The sequence below is a fragment of the Bos javanicus genome, chromosome 19 (genome assembly GCF_032452875.1).
Source record: "Bos javanicus breed banteng chromosome 19, ARS-OSU_banteng_1.0, whole genome shotgun sequence".
Taxonomy (NCBI): domain Eukaryota; kingdom Metazoa; phylum Chordata; class Mammalia; order Artiodactyla; family Bovidae; genus Bos; species Bos javanicus.
In genome coordinates this window covers 17599002-17617979 of record NC_083886.1, presented here as the reverse complement: position 1 = coordinate 17617979, position 18978 = coordinate 17599002, and the positions used below count along the sequence as shown (strand labels likewise).

Below are 18978 nucleotides of genomic sequence, written 5' to 3'. Positions count from 1 at the left end.
AGTGAGGATGGGCTGTGGAAGTATATTGATTGACTCCAGGGATGCCAGGGTGAAACTGAGAGTGGATGATGAATATAGGTTATTGGGACAGATAGGGTAATTCCAACTACTTATTCTCAAACCAGAGGAGTCAGTGACAGAAAAATGCTCTGGGTTCACAAGACGGTGACCCATTTTCCTTGCAACTATACAAAGTACTGGCAGGCAGAGGTATTTCAAATCAGACGAAATTTCATTTCATTTTATTCCCAATGGGGTGCCCTGCCCACATTTTTTATTATTATTTTTTTTAATTTTTATTTGAAAGATTTCTAAGATTACAGAGCAGTTACAAAAATAGTATAACCCTCATCTATACCCTTCACCCAGCTTCCTCCAAAGTTAACGACATACAGAACCACAGTACAAGGATCAAAACCAGGTAATCAACATTGGTGCAATACTATGCCTCGAATGCTAGACATCACTTGAATTAGATCCGTTTTCCTCTAGTATTTCTTTTTTCGGCCTCAGAATCCAACCTAAGATCCCACAATGCATTTAGTTGTTATATATCTCTTTAGTTTCTTCCGATCTGTAATCACTCCTTTTTCTTTCATGATCTTGGCAATGGAGATGAGTACTGGTCCGCTCTTTTAGAAAAGGTCTCTCAATTTTGTCTCCATTCTAAATGGAGAAAATACAAAACTGTTAACCCTTTTGCACTGTTGGTGGGACTGCAAATTGATACAGCCACAATGGAGAACAGTATAGAGGTTCCTTAAAAAACTAAAAATAGAAATACGACATGACCCAGCAATCCCACTAACTGAGCATATACCCTGAGAAAACCATAATTCAAAAAGACACATGTACCCCAGTGTTCACTACAGCACTGTTTACTGCAGCCAGGACCTGGAAGCAACCTAGATGCCCATCGGCAGATGAATGGATAAAGAAGATGCGGTGGTACATATATACAATGGAATATTCTTCGGCCATAAAAAGGAATGAAACTGGGTCATTTGTAGAGACATAGATGGAGCTAGGGTGTGTTATACAGAGTGAAGTAAGTCAGAAAGAGAAAAGCAAATGTTGTATATTAATGCACAGATATGGAATCTAGAAAAATGGTACAGATGAGCCTATTTGCAGGGCAGGAATAGAGACACAGATGCAGAGAATGGACAAGTGGGCACTGCGGGGAGGGGAAGGGGGGACAAACTGGGAGAGTGGAACTGACATATATACACCATCATGTGTAAAACAGATAGCTAGTGGCAAGCTGCTGTGCAGGGCAGGGAGCTCAGCTCAGGGCTCTGTGATGACCTAGAAGGCTGGGAAGGAGACTCAAGAGGAAAGGGGATATAGGTATACTTATAACTGAGAAGGAAATGGCAACCCACTCCAATATTCTTGCCTAGAGAATCCCATGGACAGAGGAGCCTGGCAGGCTACAGTCCCTGGGGTCACAAAGAGTTGGATGTGACGTAGTGACTAAACAACAATAGCTGACTCATGTTATTGTACAGCTGAAACTAACACAGCATTGTACTCCAATAAATTATATAGTAATTATACGCCAATAAAAAATACATAACCATTGACAGGTTATAGGCATATAACAACACTAGCTTCCATTTTTACAGTCACATCTTACTTTGATTGACACAACTTACTCGCTTCCTCCAATGACCTTGTCTCCCTAATTCATATCCATTCCCCAAAGACGGAGAGTCTCAAGTTTGAAGAAGCAACAGGAGGCTGAGTCCAAGTTCTACAGAAACTCCCCAAAGAAAAGATGCAGAGAAAGTTTTCAGCTGAGGTAGCACCATCCAAGTATTTCACCTCTCTGCATCCTAACTCAGCCACATAATGGGGCGAGACCGCCGCCAGCTGTCAGCACCAAGGTGGGAGTAATGAGGCTGAAATTAGGGGTGGACCCCCAGAGCGAGCCTCAGGAAGACGTGAGAATCAAGCTAGTGTGGCTGAAGCCAGAGGATGTCCAGGCTCTGACACAGACAAAGCAGAAGGCAAGGCACTGCATCTGGGCAATGCGTGTGGGAGAATCAGAGCCGACAGAAAGGGGCCAGAAGTAGGAGGAGGACGCTGGAGATGTGACTCTGTGCACCACCTTTGGAGAAAGTCTAAGTCTCTCCTCCACAAGAGGGCCTGGGAGACCCAGCATCAGATACATAGAATGACCGTCTCACGTAGACTTCAAATCCTGAAATCTGTGACCAGAATTCAATCACAGTGATATTCTATAATACACACTTCATATACAGATACCTTCATGTTATGTACATAAGGTTGTATCTTCCTGTTTCCCTACCCCCAGTACTTAATGTACTTCATACAATTGTGCAAGTTATAAACTTCAAAATTTCAGAGTTGTCTACAGGAATTGAGCCCTTCAGAGCTGGGCAGTGCACAACCTGTGCGACTGTACAAGGCAGTCTTTATCGGTGACTGAATGAATAAATGGTGCAGTCATTTATGGTGGGAGGGACAGTATTCTACCTTAATTTCTGGGAGTCTGATCACTGATCACGTGAACGCAGCAACCTCTTTTTCCCATGATGGTTACGTATTTCAAAAAGTTAACCAAAATGACACATGGTACTCAGCACATGGTCGACATTAGAAAATCCAGTTGCTTTCCTTTCTACAGCAGCCTCACCTCACGGTGATAAAATCCAAGTGCATTCTTCATGCGTAGGAAGGGAACAGAGCCAGTGTGTGTTCACCAACCAGTCAAGCCTGGGGAGGAAGGCAGCCATACCATCCCCTAGATGGAGTCTGCCCTCACTGGATCAGCAAAGGAAGGTTACCAGTGGTTTTGTTTTTTTGCTTTGAATATTATTCCAGAGGATTTCTGCTGAGACACTCATGCCCCATGGAGCATGTGATTATAAGAATATATATCTAGTATAAACACCCATCTAGGTGCCCTTCCAAGACTAAGCCTGTACGTGCTCATTATAATAAATGTCCTACTGTGTATCATTTGTTATTGCTGGGGTGGGAGTGACAATTTAAATATCAACGGTATTATTTTGACTCATGATAGGTTAAAAAAAAAAATCCCTATTAGGTTATTCATCAGCCTAGTGAAAAGTACTTAACCTCGGAACAGCAATGCTTGGTCTATTTCCATACAATTTCCTTACCAAAGCGCAATAAAGACTCACTAATAGACAGTTTTATCCATACCCAGTGAGGTGTAAGGCAGCCCAAAAGACGCTGGAGAAAATTACGGGGGAGGAATCTAGGGGATGAACCGCCCATGTAGCCGTTTAACTGGCATGTGGGCTGTGCTGGGAGCCACAGCGCACATCCACTCAGGAGGCAGTGAGCACCACGTCTCCCCCTTGAACCAGGGTGGGCTACAGACGGCAGGAGGTGATGCAAAGTCAGCTGGAGAGACAAGGAGATGGGCTCACATCCTGGTTTCAGGCTCTTTGTCTTTCGGTGCTTCCTTGATGCATCAGGCAAACCCAGAAAAAATCCAGGCGAGAGGGATAGCCTTTCTCAGGGGTGCCGCTGGGACCCCGCCCTCTCTTGAGCGCCTCTCATCTGCTGCCCCTTTTCCTCTTCTCTCTAGATTCCAGAGTCCTTGGTTTTGCACTTCAATCTCTGCATCTTTTAGTGGGGAGAGCGGCTCTCTTTTTCACAGTAAATGCCTCTCTCTGGCTCACTTATGCCTCTCCCTAGCCTCACTCCCTCCTAACGTGGCATCCTTCTGGGCTGGTAGCAGCAGTGGTAGCCACAGAAGACTTTGGAAAAAAGGGAAATTCCCTTCGACAGCCTCATCACTGTGGCTATTTCTCTTGACCCTGACCTCCCTCCTGGGAAGGGAAGATGCCATACAGAGATAGGGTGTCTGAGCTCTCACCTGGTCCTTTCCCAAAGGCAGTGTGGGTCATTCCTGGTCAGTTGCATTCTCCTATATAGGTCTCAGCTTCCTCCTGCAATTTCCCACCTCTTGGTCCCTTCTTTGTTTATGCAGTACCCACCCCACACCTGGAATCAAGCTTAGCCCTGGGGATCAAAATATGACTAAGACACAGTTCCCTCAAACACACATTTTAGTTGGGAAGACTGTTGAAAAAGTACTTAGCTAACTATGCGACAAGCTTGATGAAATGAGGGAAGCTGAACAGGCTCACCCCCAGAGTCCCCTGGAGTTCCAGTATTCTAATGAGGTAGCATTTCGACAATGTAACAAATGTTGTGATTCTGTTAAATAGAGGTGTAGTGATATCGACCTGGTTTCTGGTACTTGGTGAAATTGTCTTCGAGGCTTTGTTCCCATCAGCGGCCCTGCATTTCCAATCAGTAATATGATGTTTGCCTCGTGGATATAATAAGTTTCATCAGTCGTTCAATGACAATGATATTGTGACTATGCTCACTCTCGTGATGGGTATGGGAGATTTGTTCAGTTGGCAACTGTTCTGATTTCCCTTCCATGTGTCTTTTTTTTTTTTTTTTAAAGAAAGCAGCAGTTTTTTCATCGTAAATTTGTTATGATACTGCTTCTGTTTTATGTTTTAGTTTTTTGGCCAGAAGGCATGTGGGATCTTTGCTCCCCCATCAGGGATCGAACCTGCACCCCCTGCATTGGAAGACAAAGTCTTCACCACGGACCACCAGGGGAGTCCCTCTTCTGTGTGTCTTTTGATCCTGCAGAAACTATGAAAGTTAAACCTGACATTTCCCAGACTCACTTGTGCCTAGGGATCTAACATGACCAGGTTCCTTTGATCAGATACACTTGGACGAGACCTAAGCTGGAATCTGAGTTCTCAGAAGAGAGGCAGGGGAGATTCACTGCAGCAGAAGGTCTGATTCTGAGAACTGGGAATTGTTTCTGAGGGCTTATCTTGTCCCTTCAGCCCCATCAATTATTGTGTAGGCCTCCTAAGACCAGTAATAAGTCCTTTTCCCTTCAACTACCCAGAGTTGTTTCTATTGAGTGCAACTAAGCCTTAACCAACACAGCACCTACAAGGAAAATACATCCAGCATAAGATCATGGAATCCAGTTGACACTAAACTCTGGTGCATCCTGAAATGTACAGCTTCCCATTGACCTAATACCAGCACTGAAGAACTGATGTTTTCGAACTGTGGCATTGGGAAAGACTCTTGAGAGTCCCTTGGACTGCAAGGAGAGCAAACCAGTCAATCCTAAAGGAAATTAACCCTGAATATTCATTGGAAGGACTGATGCTGAAGCTGAAGCTCCAATACTTTGGCCACCTGATGTGAACAGCCAACTCATTGGAAAAGATCCTGATGCTGGGAAATATTGGAGGCAGGAGGGGAAGGGGACCACAGAGGATGAGATGATTGAATGGAATCACTGACTCAATGGATGTGAGTTTGAGCAAACTCCGAGAAATAAGGACAGGGAAGCCTGGCGTGCTGCAGTCCATGGTGTCACAGAGTCAGACAGGACTGAACAACTGAAAAACAGCAACAAAAAGAGGCTCCTAATTCTGAAGTTGTCTCTGCTCTAAAGCAGGCATCAAAATTTCAAAGAGGAATGTCTACTCGAGCAACGTGGACAGGATGATGCACCAATGTCAGTGACCAGCAGCTGTGGCTGGGGCCCGATAGGAACACCTGTGCTGGGCTGGGGTGGGTGCCAGGATTGTCCAGTCCCAGTCTAGGGACTAAGCAGGGCTCCCACAGTCAACACAAGACAACCACCCTCGGGGCTTTCTATCTGTGGGCAACAGGCTCCCAACCACCTGGCAGGATTCCTGAGGAGCCCATGTTTGGGGGAAAAAATGATTTCAATTCTTCAAGTAGCAGAATATAAGAGTAGAAATTTAGTCAGAACTGTTAAGATGCTGCCTTTTCCCCAAATTCATTAATTTCCAGGAGATTAATGTGAAATCCACATGAAGAAACAAACATCACAGCAAGCATCCTGCCACATTCTACATGAGATATTTGTCCATGTATAGCAGGCTACTCTGCTTGCATTCCCCATCCCCCAGGAGTCCAGGAATCATTTATATTTCAAAAATAATAAATAGGGAGAGAGGAAACTATATCCTTGACAAGGAAGCCTCCCTTCCCTTGGCCCATCTCCCAAGACCTTTGACTTTGCAAGAATATTTTAGCTTCAACCTTTCTCCTCAGTGCCGTAAACACAGCAGCAACAATTTATTCCTTTCCAGTAGCCATAAAAATTATCCCCCTTATTTCTCAAAATCATGGCAAATTAGCACCTTTGACCATCTTTTTCTTCGGCTCTGTCTCTCTCTCTCATGGTTGCAGACACATGAACAATTTATGATGGTCCATGGAGGGCTCTCCTTTCTTGCATGCTGATAGAAAATTCTAACTAGCGATCTCCATACTAATCTATCCTATGCTTATCTCAAGTCTGTAGAAATAAATCTAAAGTAGCATTTTCCAGAATGGGTTTTACAGCTCACTGGGTCTATGAAATGTTATTAGGTGTCCCCCCACATCAAGTATTTTGTAGTAAAACAAGTTTGGGAAGCACTATCTGCTTTAGATTTTGGAATAAATATTTGTATATTAAAGGGTCTGATAAATTCTATGGGCAAGAAAACCATGCAAATTTCTACTTTGGTTTGCCCAGGATTTCTTAGTTTATTTAAACCCGGAAGAGATTTGTATTTGCTTCCCAGCTATTAAGATTCTATGCAACAGTGTTCTACAGGTACCAGTTTGGGTAAATGACAGCATTTCGGAACACAGTTGAATTTTACAGCCGAGGTTGGGCATGAGGTGAGATTCCAATTTCCCAAACACCTGCTGCTGGTGGATGAGACTTGGCCAGAAAGCTGGACTCTCAGCTCAGGAGTGGGGCTTGAGCTGGGTATGTTTCTCCTGTCTACTGCTGGTTCTAAGAAATGTAGGCTGTTTACAATAGCCTAGGCATGGAAGCGACCTAAATGTCCAAAATCAGAGGAATGGATAAAGAAGATATGATACATATATATTACTCAGCCATTAAAAAGAATGAAATAATGCCATTCGCAGCAACGTGGATGGACATAGAGATTGTCATGCACAGTGAAGTAAGCCAGGCAGAGAAGGAGAAATATCACGTGGCATCCCTTATATGTAAAACAGAAACAGATTCACAGACTTAGAGAATGAACTTATAGCTGATGGTGGGGTGGGGGTGGGGAGAGGAGAGTGAGAGGAAAAAACAGTTAGGGAGCTTGGGATCAACACGGACACTCTGCGGTATTTAAAATGGATAGCCAACAAGGACCTACTATATAGCACAGGGAACTCTGTTCAATGTTATGTGGCAAACTGGATGGCAGGAGAGTTTCGAGGAGAATTGGTACATATGGCTGAGATGCTTTGCCCTGAAACTGTCAGGGCTCCTCTGGTAGCTCAGACTGTAAAGAATCTGTCTGCAATTCAGGAGATCTGGGTTCGATCCCTGGGTCAGGAAGATCCCCTGGAGGAGGGCATGGCAACCCACTCCTGCATTTTTGCCTGGAGAATCCCATGGACAGAGTAGGCTGGCGGACTACAGTCCACGGAGTCGCAAAGAGTTGGACATGACTGACTGACACACACGTCCCTTCACTTTGAAACGATTATAACAATGTTTATTGGCTATACTCCAATAAAAAATAAAAGGTTAAAAAAGAGAAAGAAGTGCAGGGCTAAATCTGCAGCTAGAGTTTCAATAATTAGGGCTCTGATGATAAGGAAGACTACAGAGTTGGCTATTCAAGTGTGGTCCCAGATCAGCATCACAACAAATACAGAGTCCCAGGCCTTACCCCAGACCTACCCAATCAGGATCTGCAGCTTAACAAGATTCCCGAGTGATCTGTATGCACATTACAATTTGAGAAGCACGGGTTAAGCTGTGGTTTTCCATCCTGCCTGCACTTTAGAATCATCTGGGGAGTTTCAAAGTATAGATCCCAGGGATCCATCCCCAGAGACTCTGATTCAGATGTTCTAAGGTGGGGCTCAGGCATCAGTGTTTTCTAAATCTGCCTACCATGCATCCACAGTTGAAATCTACTATTCTAACCTGCAAGAGTGCTGTGAGTAACAGGAGTAAGTTTAGGAACCTCAGGAAACGCCAGAAGGACCACCATGTTCAGCCTTCCCTGCACTCCCTTCTCTTGATGGGATGGATGAGTGGTGTCTTTGGGACCTGTGGTTTTTGTTCCCTGTGATTCCAGAACCACTGGAGGAACACTCCACAGCCTTCAGGGAGCAATCAGCACAGATGCTGTCAGGCGCAAAAACCCCATTACCCTTCTGGGCTCAGTTACTATGGTGAGTTCTTCCCAAAGTGTTCTAGGGACTGAGCTGTTGCGTCTTCTCTGGGTCACGGCCTTTCGTCACAACAATTTCCTTGTAGGCAGAAATGCTCATTAACGTCAGTGACAGCCACCTTTCACCCATTTGCTGTCACAGCAAAGGTGGTTGTCAATGACATGTCATGACAGATGACATTCTGTCATCCCTACAGAATGTTTTTCCCCTATGAGCTGGCTGCAGCCATCCAGAGCTCTTCAATTGGGTAGAGAATCTTGAGTTAGAGAGAACTTCAGAAAGAGGAATTATCCCAAAGGTGCACAGGCTCAGTCCCATCACTGAACATGGATGTTTCTTATGGGGAGGAAAACAGTTACGTATATTAAGCACTAATTCCACATAGCAGGCAGTTTGCTTGAGCTGTCTACTTAAAGAGAGTCTTTTTCACCAGGAGGTAACTATTAGCATTCCCTTCTTTGAGAGAGGAAACCACGATTCCTGGAAGGTAAATGTTTTCCTAACAGTTAAGCACTACAGCTTGGGACTGGAACTCAAGCCGGGCTAACTCTAAAGGCCCTGCTTTTTTCTCGTGTACCACTGCCCAGGGCCTTCAGAAAGCTCTGTCCCTAACAGATACTCAGACCAGTCCTGGTTCAGACTCAAGGCAGCCATGACTGATTCCACGTTGCACCAACCCCCGTGACGTTCTCTCCTGCATCACAGCTCATCCTCTGCTCCTGGCTTCAGAGACAAACTGACACAGATAAGGAGTGCTCAGCGCCTGCACTTCAGAGTGATGTGTGAGGACAGATAACATGTAAAGTAGGACATTGGAGAGGGTGACATTCAAATGCAGGGTGTGAGCTTGTAAATACAGGGTTTACTCAACCATCCATCACCTTGCAACCGCACATCGGAGAACGGTGATTGTTAGAGTCATGTCCTAGAGCCAGTTCCCACCCTGCTGGGGCAGGGGAAAAAAATCTGGTCTACCATCAAAGGGGGAAATGAACCAGGACAGGTCTCAGAGGGTGGACACAGGCTGATGCTCAGAAAAGAGGCTGACACTTGGCTGACATCCGCTCCCTGGTCATGTACCTGGGATGCCTTCTCAACCATGAAACCTCTGATATCCTGCAAGGTTCATCCAGTAAAGCTGGGGCTGCCCATCCATGCTAAGCAAATATTTCCGTCTTAACATTCTGGGCAACCCAGGAAAGGTATTGCTATGATGAAAATCCATGTGTTCTGAGGCAGAATAGATGTTCCTTCTCCATGTGGGTGAGACCTATCAGTATTTGAATAGGTTCAAGGTGGAGACACAAAAGCTGCCTCCCTCATTGCATGTTCTATAAACACCTGGGAGTATATTAGATCATGCTGTTGGCAAAACAGCATCCTGAGGCTTTGGTTTCATTTACCCTTTCCTATGGGGCTGCTGGAATGGAATTATCTTACAGGACATGAAATTTCTATAGGACTTTACATCATTTGGATAAAAAACAGATCTATAATCACCTCTGTGGCCTTGGTTTCAAGACTTGCTAGTATCTTGATGGGGAGGCTGCTGGGGACAGGAAGGTCATTTCACACTGGCTGGGGCTGTGGATCAAGTGACTGCCTGGCCAGCAGGCCCTGCCTTCTAAATGATAGAATCCATGAGATAAGCCTAAGCTGGGGGACCACTGGCCTGATGGATGTTCAGGGATGTCTGATCTCTAGCGCAGTGTCTCTCCAATCAGGTGGAAGATGCTCTCTTGATTTTAGGTTCCATCTAAGATGTAATCAACTCCCACCAAAAGTTGGGTACACAGAGGGACTCCCTTGGTGGCCCAGTGGCTAAGACTGTGCTCCCAGTGCAGGGGGCTTTGACTCCTGGTCAGGGGACTAGAAACCACATCCCGCAACTAAGACCCAATGCAGTCAAATAAATACATCAATATATATAAAGAGTTGGGTACACAGAGCTAAGATCTGGTCCTTGGGGGAGGAGGCTGCCTTAGATGAGGGATCAGGTTCTGACCCAACAAGCTAGGAATCACGGCAGTGAGAATGGCAGTAAGTCAGGAACCCCAGAATCAGAAGCCACACAAAGGCTGATGAAATGTGGTCTACAGCCCAGCAGGCCCAAGGATACTGGGGGTCAGATAGTAAGAATAACTGCAGCCCAATCCCATGAGAAAGTGGGGCTTCTTAGGCTCTGTTTTCTTTGTAGTATTGGCCCCTTCCTCTGAGCCAAGTTGGGGAAAGCAGAGGTTGGCAACCTCACTGTGCAGTTGCCTTCAAGGAGCCCCTCACTCCTCCCATCTGATCATCTCAGCCTGCCTCTCGGTGGTCTCTGACCATGACCCCTCTTTGGCCCACTCTGCTTCCCACTGTGACCTGTCACTCATTCTCTGCCTTGGTCCCACTCGTCACCCCTGTCTCCTGGGAGCATGCCAGGCTCGTCCCAGGGCTCTCAAAGCCTTCGTTCCTATTGTTTCTTTGTCTTGAATTATTTTATTTCTTCTGAATGCCTCCCCAGGTTGCATATCTCCAAGGCAACACGGAGATCCATCTCTTCCATAAACCCTCTGCCATCTGCTGCAGCTCACTGGCCACTTCCTCATATCCCTAAGTGACCACGGTGTCTTCAAAGTGTGCCCTAAAATTTAGAGTTTAATTCCACACTGTCTTTCATATCATGGTAGGGTCCTATTTGATGTCATCCTTCTTATTTGGCTCAACTTGACAAGCATGTATTGGCTATCACGAATCAACCAGGCACATTGTGCTGGAAACTTGAGTATAAGACAAGGGGTCCTTGCGAACAAGAAAATACTACCTACTTAGTGCAGGACACTGTGTTGACACCCTCTGCATGCACTGGTCTTGCCCTTCACAGTGAATTTTAAACTTCCGTTGCAGTAGATTTTGCTAGCATGCATTCAACACTGGGCTTTCATAGGCACTATTGAGAAAATTTCCATCATCCAGGTTATTCTTTACAGTGGTCCAGTGTGCATAACTGCCTTCCATCACACTCTATCCTAACACCTCTTATTAGAAAGTCTGCCCACACACCCTTCTCAGAGCTTCTGACTCCATGGCCACATTGAGTGGGCAGTGGGCCACATGGTTTGTCCAATGTCCTGACCAAAGCGGGGTCAATCAGATCCTCCTTCTTTGGTATTTGTCATCCAGACTCAAAAATTTCAATGACTGTTGCACTTGTGATGATATGGACTCAGAGGCAGTGTACCATGATGGATTATCTATTTCCTACCCTGTATAAAGAGAAGGAAAGAGACAGAGACAGAGAGAGATAGATACAAATTAAGCAAATACCAGGAGAAAAGCAGAGAGAGAGAAAAAGAGAAGGTGAGAAAGAACTAGAGAGAGAAAGAGAAGGAGGGAGACACAGAGAGAGAAATGCAGAGATTGAGATAGACTAGCAAACTCCATTCCTAATAGCATCTCAGTTCCTGATTCCAAGCCCCACAAAACTAGCAGTACTTCCGGCCTATGTTCCTTGAGACACACACCACTATATCCTCCCAACGGTTTCTGATTTAATGAAATTGGCTTCAGTGGACGACTTCTACCAGCAACCACACACACTGGCTAAGATGCACTATGAGAAATATTATTATTTCATTTCACAGATTAAAAAGCTAAGCCTTAGAGAGTCCTGTTGTCTTCAATCAATGGTTGGACCTGGGCATTGAAAACAGGCCTTTGGATGCTACTGTACCATCTTATGTTCAAAACCTAACCCAGAGTTAAACACTAGGAGGATCTCAGTGAAGGCTTCCCTGGTAGCTCAGCTGGTAAAGAATCTGCCTGCAATTCAGGAGACCCTGGTTCAATTCCTGGATTGGGAAGATATCCTGGAGAAGGGATAGGAGACCGTCTCCAGTATTCTTAAACTTCCCTGGGGGCTCAGCTGGTAAAGAATACACCTGCAATGCGGGAGACCTGGGTTCGATCGTTGGGTTGAAAAGATCCCCTGGAGGAGGCCATGGCAACTCACACCAGTATTCTTGCCTGGAGAATCCCCATGGACAGAGGAGCCTGGCAGGCTACAGTCCATGGGGTGGCAAAGAGTTGGATATGACTGAGCGACTAAGCACAGCACGTAGCTCAGGATCTCAGTGAATGCTTATTTATGGGTGGTAAAATTCTCTAGTGAAATGGTGTTGGTCATCCCAGCCCTTGCCCCTTATTCCTTCCACCCTTCTCCCCACTGCTTACCTGTCTGCCCCCTTAGTCATTTTCTCAGTTTAGAATCAGCTTTGAGTCACAGAAAGAGCGCACAGATGCGCTGCTGAATGGGGAGCCTGGAGATCGCGTTACCATTTGACAGTACCACTGGGGGTTGCCAATGGTTTGTCTCCTACAATTTCCCCCAATGCCCTCCTTACATAATTGGATAATTGGGATAGGCAGCTAAAGGCAGATGTATCCCCACACCTCGGAAAACATTAATCAAGAGAACAGCGGTGTTGTCTGCATTCTTGGCAGTTTATTACAATTTCTATTACAAGAGGAGCTGTGGGTATGTAAGGCATTATCTTCTCTCGTCGTTTCTAACAAAATATCCCTGAACAGCAGGCCCACAAGGACAAGGTAAGGCCATTCTCCATTCCAAATAACATACACTTCTTTGAAAATAAAAGAAGCAATTTAAGCATTTGGGCTTCCTGGAGTGAGTTGGCAGGCGCACTTCTCATCTTGCAGATGCCTTCAGGTGAAGGTGTTTTAATAAGAGAGAAAGTGTGAAGAAGATCGCGGGAACTCGCCAGAGGCAGAGAGGAACCACGGAGCGTGGGGTGTGGAGCCCACAGGCTGGAGAGAGGTGAGGGAGGGGGCAGGTGTGGGCAGATGTGCTTGGGGAGAAATGTTTTGCTTCTGCTCAGACACATATCATGTCACCCAAAGCCCCCAGGAGAGTCCTATTACTGACAACCAAGAACTGAAGAATTTAATTCTATTTGTTTCACTTCTTTACAGTTAGTAAGAGTGTGTGGAAGTGATTATTATATAATTTGCAGGGAATGCATTTCCTAAATTAGTGTACCTTTTGAGAGCCTACACTCTAATTAATCACTGGAAAAGACCCTAATGCTGGGAAAGATTGAAGGCAGGAGGAGAAGGGGATGACGGAGGATGAGGTGGTTGGATGGCATCACTGACTCAATGGACATGAGTTTGGGTAAACTCTGGGAGTTGGTGATGGATAGGGAGGCCTGGCGTGCTGCAGTCCATGGGGTCGCAAATAGTTGGACATGACTGAGCAACTGAACACTCTAATTAAAGGACATGGACCAATGGAGGCTGTGTTTCTTTGAAATGATGGATAGATTTCTTTCATCCATTGCAGAATCAATCCGATGCAGTGGTTCTAGAGCTGGGCTGTTTGGAGTTGAACCTTAGTTCACCTACATGCTGATCATGTGATCCTGAGAAAATTATGCAGTCTCTCTGGATCTCAGTTTCTTCTTCAGTAATCTAAGGATGAGAGTGGCCTAAGCCTCATGGAATTGTTATGAATGTTGAATGAGTTAATGCCCACGAAGTGCTAAGAACAGTGCTTGGCATGTAGATGAGTCTAATAAATGTTACCTAGTATTATTCAAAGGAGTTTTAGGGATGCCAGCTACATATCCTCTGCCCAGTATGCAGAGAGGAATAAGGAGAAGAATCTGCCCTCAGAGCATCCCTATTCTAGATGGCTGATAGACACGCAAAAATAACAAGATACCACAATTATCATGCACTGGACTTAACGATACAGGTGCTGCTATTACCTATCAGGCTAAGAGAGGTTAAACAACTGGCCCAAGGTCACACAGCTAAAAATAAGTGGGACAGCCAGGGTGCAAACCCAAACCCACAGGGTACCATCACCTGGCCTCTTAACTACTTATTCTTAGTGTGACTATCACTTCATCAGAAAATATTTACATTATTCTTCCATTAAGATGATGCAACTGTCCCATCCCAGAGTTAGCTCTTCTTCCTCAAAGAATTCCATTCTCCTTTCACTCAGGAAACTGATCACAATTTTAATTGCATTTTTTATTGCTTGTCTTCCCCCCGGACTATACATTCCAAGTGGGCAGGGGATAGATCATCTGTTATATTTATCATTACCTACTTAGCAACCAGCACAGAGCCTGGCATGCAGTAGGAACTCCATAAATGCCACTGGATAATCAGCTGTGATAGACAGCTTCTCTGAAAATAAACAGAAAGCTGTGCTATCTTCCTAAGTGCTATAACAAGGATATGAAGAAAACACGTGGTTTTTTTCCTTCAGGGAATTAATGAAGGCTTCTCCAGGGAGGTGAATCTAGATCTGGACTGGATCTAGAAGGATGAGGGGGGTGGGTCAGGTGGAGAGGAGGTGGAGGCTATTCTGAGCATATGCAAATGTATGTCCATGGGCAAAACCTCAGATAGCTGAGAAAGCCCTGACAAGGGAAGAGAAAATGCCAACAATGTGTTTGGCATCCATGCTCACTGGTCCAGTAGCACCCAGAATGAGTGCCTGTTGGCAAAGTTATAATGCATTCCCCATATGAGGCTAAGTTTCCACACACACACACACACACACAAAAGCTCTTTGAGGATCAGTTTGAGGGAGAATGAAAAAAGGAAGATGCCTTCCTTTACCATCCAAAGAGAGAGAGGGAGGATAGCACTTTGACTGGGAAGTGCAGTTTAATCTACAAATGGGCATACCAGTTAGAATTCAGTTGGCTGAAAGGAGAAGGAAGCCCCACACTTATGGGTGTTGACACAGGGTGGACACTGCCTCCCTCCTGTCCAAGCTCAGGCGTAGGCAATATAGGGCCATCTAGTCCCCAGGGACCAAACACCATCCTGGTCCTCATAGTGAAGGATGTGCTCTGGTCATTGCTCCAGTGCTCCAAGAAGACAGGTGAAGAAGGTGGGGGGAAACGCAGCTTCTGAAACTCTTCTGCTTACATTCCATTGGCCAGACCTAGGCATATGGTCATACCTGTCTACAACAGGGTGCTGAGAAATGTGGTCTTAGGGTATGCAAGAGATCGCATGTCCAGCTAAAACCCACAGGCCCTAGAGAGAACTAGAACAGATACTAGGGTGGACCACTGGCAGCAATCTCTGCCCAAAGCAGATCCAGCTTTTATATGACTTCACCGTGCCCTTGGCACATGCGGTGCAGTCACTACCTGGACCGAGGGTTAATGTATGCTCATACATTTACACTTAGCAGAATCCCATGCCATGCCCATCATTTCAAATATTGAAAACTGTAGGGCCCTGTGTTCCAATAAAACTTTATATGGAATTCTGTTATGCTACATGCTTGAACACATATTTCTCTACTGAAATCAGAAGTAAGAAGGATCCAGCATCACCTAGCATCTCCATCCCTAGACAGTGGTCCTTCCTTCAGGGCCCTGGAATCACAGCATGGCAACCTGCCACTTAAGGCAACTGTTAGAGAAACTACAGACTGGCATCAGTGCTTTTAAAATTACATCCAATTGCTCTACCTTTTTGATAGTACGTCTAGATTGTCATCTTTCTAAGCCAGAGCAAATGTGTGCCCCTTCCCCTAGATTTTCGCCAGTTCTCACAGATTTCTGAGTTTCTTTATTGGGACTTGTGGAGAGCCAAGACAATTTGGCACCTTAAAGGTTTTAGAGGGATGAAATGAGATGGTGTGTAAAGAGCTTAGCACAGCTCCTGGCATGTAATAAGTTTCTCCAAAAGTGTTAACTATAATAATTTCTCAAAATTTATTCTGTTTAGGTAATAATGCAAATTTTACCATATATTTTACTGAAATGTCTTAGTCATAAAATGATTGTGTCTATTCCACGTCAAGACCCACATTGTGACTGGTAACATACATTTTGTTTTTAAATTAAATTCTTCACCAAGGGACTTCTCTTGATTCTTAACTTCAGCTATTCTGTTTACAATGGCATCAAAAGGGGAAAATCTTTCCTTTTTAACCCAGCCCAATTCTCCTGAATCTTCTTCTATGATAAACTGAATTCTAGGGCATTATTACCATCAGCCCAAACTACCAAACTCTGTCTATTTAACAAATCTGAAACAGTTATCTCCTTCCTTCTTAATAATTAGACAAGATTCCCAAATAAACCACATGTGGATTCCTTTTCATATTTATCATAAAAATAGCATTTTGTCTTATTCTTCATGCTTAAGAAGTTCTTGGAGCCAACGATTATATAAATAAAATGATTAAATGTTAGGCAGATTTCAGACACCCAAAAAATGGCAACTCTCATCCCCATGTTGTAATTGCTGATAATGGTACTTTTTATACTTATTGAGCACCTGCAACGTGCCACTCTAGGCTTGGTGTTTAATACACATCATGTCATTTAATCCTGCGAACAATCCCGCGAGAGAGATATCATTAGCTTGATTTTATAAAAAACGGAAACTAAAGCTCAGAGATAGGGTTGGGTTTTCTAGAAAACTGAGCCGGAGGCTAAGCTTACTTGCTAGCACTGTGCATACTGAGTGGGGAGCACAAGTCCAGGGAAGCATGGAAGAGGGAGAAGGGAGGTGAGGAAGGTAGCGAAGGAGGCAGGTCCCAGGTGGTGCATAGTAGAGCTGCAGAAACATCACAAGGAGGCCCAGTTGTTTGGGCCACCATATGAGGTGGCTCGGGAGAAGCTGTGGATGGCCTCTGCACGTGGGCAGGACAACAGGCAGCTTGCTGGCAGACTTCTTTCAGTCTCCTATCGCTCTCCAAGTTGGCCCCAGAGGGTGTTAACTCCTCCGTCCTTTCCCATTATGTTATCCAGTCTTTCTGAGCAGCCAGCGGGAGGCCAGAGCCTCTGCGGGTCTGGTTGAGTTGGACCTAGATTCTTGATGTCTGTGGCCTCCTCCATGTCAAGGAGACCCCGACAAAGCCCAGTTCCTGGTCCCAGAGGAGGATCGGTCAAAATGTGGGATTTGGAAATTAGGAGATGGTGATGGTGAACAGCATCATTGAGCTAAATGGTTAAAAGGATTCATCTAACAGAGAAGCAAAAAAAAAAAAAAAAAAAATGATGGAGAACAAGGATATCTGGGGCCAAACGGATGCAGGGTGGCACATAAATGGCACCCAGGAACTTCCTTGGAGGTCCCAGTGGCTGGGACTCCACACTTTCACAGCTGAGGCTGTGAGTTCAGTCACTGGTCAAGGAACTAAGATCCCATCAGCCACACGGTACAGCCACAAAAACAAACAAAAAAAAATGGCATCCAATATATCCAGAGAGCTGGAGTCACTTACCCAGGGTTACACAGCCATGGCAGTTGGCATTCAAACTGAGGCCAGTCTTACCCCCAAAACACTAATTTTCCCACGATACCCGGATGTCATGCTCTGCTGAGATTTCAAGACGTTCAAAGAGGGAGCCATGGTTTTCAGAGCTGTCTGGTTCATGGCCATGAGCAGATAAATATTTATCAAGCAGTCATGGGAGATCTGTCAACAAGAATGCCCATAGGCTTATGTCGTCCTTTTCTGTATCCTAGGAACAGACACTTCCGGAAGGCATGAGCCACTGTGCTTAGAACACTTCATATGATCTGCTGTGCCTGTCTTAACCCAGCCCAAAAGGTTGGCACCAAGCTAAACACCGGCATCGGCAGGTAGCACGTGAGTGGCCACTTCTCTGCCCTCACCCCTGCCTGCCAGATGCCAAAGGCAAGAGTGATGAAATCAAGTGGGTCCGTTTCCTTGGGGTGGGGGGACGGACAGCCATGTGCTCCACAGGAAACAGTGTGGGTGAGTGACGGGTGAGGCTGCGCAAAGCTGAGACTTCTGTTCCAGATGCTGACTCTCAAGTGTGCCCTGCGTTAAGAAAGCCTATCATACATAAAACAGATGACTAGTGGGAAGCTGCTATTTAACACAGGGAGCCCAGCCTGGTGCTCTGTGATGACCTAGAGGGATGGAGTGGGGTGGGGGAGGTTCAAGGGGGAGGTTCAAGAGGGAGGGGGGATAAATATATATATATATAATTATGACTGATTTGTTCTGGTGTACGGCAGAGACTGCCACAACACTGTAAAGCAATTATCCTCCAACACATTAAAAAAAAAAAAATGAAACCAGCCAAAGGGGAGGGAAGGATTGGGAGTTTGGGATTAGCTGATGCAAACTCATATATAGGGTGAATAAACAACAATGTCCTACTGTGTAGCACAGGGAACCGTACTCAATATCCTGTGTAAAACCATAATGGAAAAGAATATGAAAAAGTAGATATATCTACAACTGGGTCACTTTGCTGAACAGCAGAAATTAACACATTGCAAGTCATCTATACTTAAATAAATTTTTTTGAAAAGAAGAAAGCCCACTGTTCACCAGGAGCTTCCTTGTGTTCTTCTGTATTCCACCTCCAACCCCCTCTCCTCTCTAGGGCTGTTTCCACTCTAGCTCCTACAGAACTCCTTCCACTGCAGTCCTGGTGGCTCTCACACCTTCAATGTCTTCCTTTTCACATTGGGCTCTTTCTTCTACAGACATACGAGATTTATCCATAGCCGAGGAACAGTTCCCTATTTCTCCTCCAGCTTTAGCCCATTTTCCTGCTTCTCAAATGAACATCTATTAGATCTTAACTTCACACTCAATACTTTTTTAATCCATATTTTTTTTTTCATTGAAGGTGGCTCAGTTGTTAAAAATTCTGTCTGCAA

At 45.1% G+C, this 18978-nt stretch overlaps 1 protein-coding gene and 1 long non-coding RNA gene across 2 annotated transcripts in view; both read right to left on the bottom strand.

The window, feature by feature from the left end:
- Window positions 1–18978, bottom strand: part of ASIC2 (acid sensing ion channel subunit 2) — a 1207137-nt gene that overhangs the window by 948398 nt on the left and 239761 nt on the right. The window lies entirely within an intron of this gene.
- LOC133231570 (uncharacterized) lies at window positions 227–17784 on the bottom strand. Its single transcript, XR_009731163.1, has 2 exons — window positions 17561–17784; window positions 227–666 (listed from the first exon to the last, which is right to left on the bottom strand). It is a non-coding gene; the product is annotated as an uncharacterized LOC133231570 (long non-coding RNA).